This window comes from Furipterus horrens, unplaced genomic scaffold (genome assembly GCF_987537825.1).
Source record: "Furipterus horrens unplaced genomic scaffold, mFurHor1.1.pri manual_scaffold_8, whole genome shotgun sequence".
NCBI classification, from domain to species: domain Eukaryota; kingdom Metazoa; phylum Chordata; class Mammalia; order Chiroptera; family Furipteridae; genus Furipterus; species Furipterus horrens.
In genome coordinates this window covers 33129132-33132565 of record NW_028327178.1, presented here as the reverse complement: position 1 = coordinate 33132565, position 3434 = coordinate 33129132, and the positions used below count along the sequence as shown (strand labels likewise).

The 3434-nt window shown below is 30.3% G+C and overlaps 1 pseudogene; it reads right to left on the bottom strand.

Moving 5' to 3' along the window:
• Positions 1–2564: 2564 nt before the first annotated feature.
• On the bottom strand, positions 2565–2894 carry LOC150002707 (translation machinery-associated protein 7 pseudogene; annotated as a pseudogene).
• Between the last annotated feature and the right edge of the window lie 540 nt (positions 2895–3434).

Genomic DNA, 3434 nt, shown 5'->3' with positions numbered 1-3434 from the left:
TGAGACTCAATTGTGCATTATTGATGCCCTTGGGAAATTTGTTCCATACTGACAATTGATAGTCATACTTTTATTGTAGAAAGTGTGTATGTGGTAGGGGGGGTGAAAGGTATCTATTAAATCTAGTGAGAAGATAAGAAGATACAGTTGAACCTAAAAAATAAATTTCCAAAATGAGAATTATTATTGGTAAATAGTTTCAAACCATTTTACAATTAAATTTTAAGAGATGTATCTGACTATCCTTTGTTTCTATTTGCATGATCACTTGCTCTCAGGAAGAAGTATATGTTGTATATTAACATATATAAATTTGCATACAATATTGTTGTATGTTAGTTGGCAAATCTGCTCCTTCATAGTTCAGTAAACTTTATCCTGTTTTTATATTGCAGAATACATATGAGGGACAAAAGTATGTTAGTATAACTATATTATTTTAAATTTTGTTTTGTCCTAAGATTCCTCCATGTTTTTTCTCTTGTGCCAGTTGTTAAAACAGGTCAGAATGAAAATATTTGAAAATTTTAACTGTGTAATAAAAAGTAAGAAAATAGTGTAAAGTAAATGATTTTAATTTTAAAATGAAATAATTAGGCTTAATGTAAAAAAGACAAACTAGTGTTTGAATACTTAAGAGCTTCAAATCAAATATCAAAAGCAAGCTATCAAGTATTTTCAATCAAAGTTTTATTTTTAAAACTTTATTGATGGAATGTATGTATGTGATAAACATTAGGGTTCACAAAGAGTTTTACATGAAAAGCAGCAACTCTTCATCACCTCATTCTCAGTCACATTTTCTACAAATACATTTTAATTTGTTTTTATTTTAGTTCTAATGGCAGTTTAGCCTTTAATTACAAACAAAGCTTATTATATTATTACTTTTTCACATTCAATATTGATGTCCATGTCAGAAAGGTGAAGAAAGATTTTTAATACACAATTTTCAACTTACACTTACACTTCTGACAATTTTTTCTTGAATAGTGATTTTAACTCTTTACTGCTTTTATATGTAATTTTAGATAATATTCTTGAATTGACATTTTTCTATCGGTTTTGGCTTCCACAGTATAACATAAACATTTTAATGTTGGAAGATTTTCCTTAAGATCTACTCTTGTACCTCCCAGTACTTTCAGGTGTACCTTTTTACCTTTATATTTTCAAGGCTGATTGCATCTACATTCCACTCACTATCTTAAATTGTCCATGTTTTCCCCATAAGTTAAGACTAAAAGTTGAAAACTAATAAACATCTATATAATTATGGATAAGAAAACTACTCTTCAGAATAAAGGCATTTAGTTTCCCAGGACACTTATCTTTTTATAAAAAGATGTATTTTATAAAAAGATGTAATATTAAAAGGTGTAATATTAACATTTTTTTCCACTTCAAGGCCCATTTGAACTTCTAGTTTTACTTTTCACAAATTGCTTATATTTATGTTGACTTCATATTTTTCTCATGGCTTTATTATATAGGTATTATTTCCTCCTAAAATTTCTGATGAACTATTTTACCTTCCTTCATTCCTTCCTCTCTCCCTCCCTTCCTCTCTTCTTTAACATTTTTTTTTCTGTTTTTGAAAGAATGTGTTTTTCTTTACTATATTCCAACTTTTAAACTCTTAAGATAATGTATGAAATACATCCATTTTTCTTGAAGGCAATATTTTTTGGAGCTAACTGATTATTCAAATTAGACCAGTTGATACTTCATGGATATTTCTTTTTACTGAACCTCTGGTTTATCCCCACCATTTCTTATATTTCACACATTTTTCTTTATTGATTTCTACTCTTATTTACTAAAATGAGTTCTTGGATTATTTTCTCATAAAGAACCCATGGATTTTATTTTTCTCAATTATCGAAAGAGTGAAACAGCCTTATTTTCTCACAATTTAATTCAGTATAGAATTCCTCTTCAAAATAAACCTTCCTCAGAATGAAGGCACTGGTCTACTATTTTCTCCATCCTTTGTTGTCAATGGAAAGTGCTGCTAGTTTGATTCCTTTCTTGTAATGGTTTGTTCATTTTTTTCTCTCTCTGATACATGTTGAATTCCTTTAAATTCTTGGTTTTATGGCAAAATATGCCAGTTATTTATTTTATAATTAATCTCCACTATTTTCTTTCTCCAAAGCTCATTTGAAATTTGGGTACTGGGTTTCCAAAATGGTACTTTGATTTTTTTGTTAGCATTTTTTTTTTTTTTTAATTTCAAATGAGTTGATTTAATTCCAGGTGGTACAGAGTTCTGGATGGAAAAAAAGACTGAAGAACACACTTTGACAGGATTCTGGGCTGGGCTTACTCTGACATCACAGCTAAGGTTGAAATGGCAGAGTCAGAAGAACTAGAGATGAGTCACTGCATGACTATCATCATCATTATTATTTTTTACACAAGTTTATTCTTAAATGTACAACAGGCTCCAAAACAACAGTTAATTCTAGCTATAGGTGGCAAGAGATGGTATGATGGGGAATCCAGATTTTAAAACAGGAATGGAATTAAGGATCACCATTGCCCGAGGCACAAGGAACAGTTCACTTTTTGCCAGATTTTTTAATTCCACCGGTAGCCAGAAGGCCCTTCCCTGCAGCCTTTGCTTTTAGCTCCTCAAGTTTCTTCTGCTCCTATTTTTACTTCTGTTTGAATGCTTTATTTCCCTCATCTATCTCCTTGGCCTGCTTCTTGGATTGCTTCAGGGGCTTCTTCTTGCCGTCTTCTCAGCCAGATATGGCACCTGCTCCCCCTTCCCCACATCCTGCCACTAGAAATTCAGTATCTTATTTTTTTTTATCTCTCTCTTGTACTTGTTCTCATTGTTCTAAGCAATTAAACAACTTCCCACCTTTCATGGATCCTAATCCCATGTATATCTTCCCTTCCACTGCTTCACTTGATAATACTGTTTGCTTTTTATCTAATTATGAAATGTACAATATGCATACAGAGCTGATTCACTGTCAGTAATTGTAGTATGGAAGTACTTGGTTTGGTTTATACTAGTACTCACTCTAATGGGTGGTGTTACTAAATCTGAGCAGTCAGTCCTTGTGCCTTATTGGTTGCTGAATATTTTCAGCATTCCCATGCATACATATGATACTAAAAGAATACAGATTAGGAAAAAAAAGCTTAAAATTATAAAATAAATGACAAAATATTAGATTCTTTTTCAATAACATATTTACTTAACATTAGTATCTATTAATTTACAAAATAAAGATAACTTTATTTTTAAAGATTTATATCTTACATTTGTTTATAGTTCTTTTACAATTTATGACCAGCAGTTATCTATAACTTTAAATATTTTTCAATGTTAATTTTAATGAATGAACAGTAGTATTTTATTTGGAGCTATAATCATTTATCTAAACTTATTTTTGAGACATCTAAGTTATGTATTC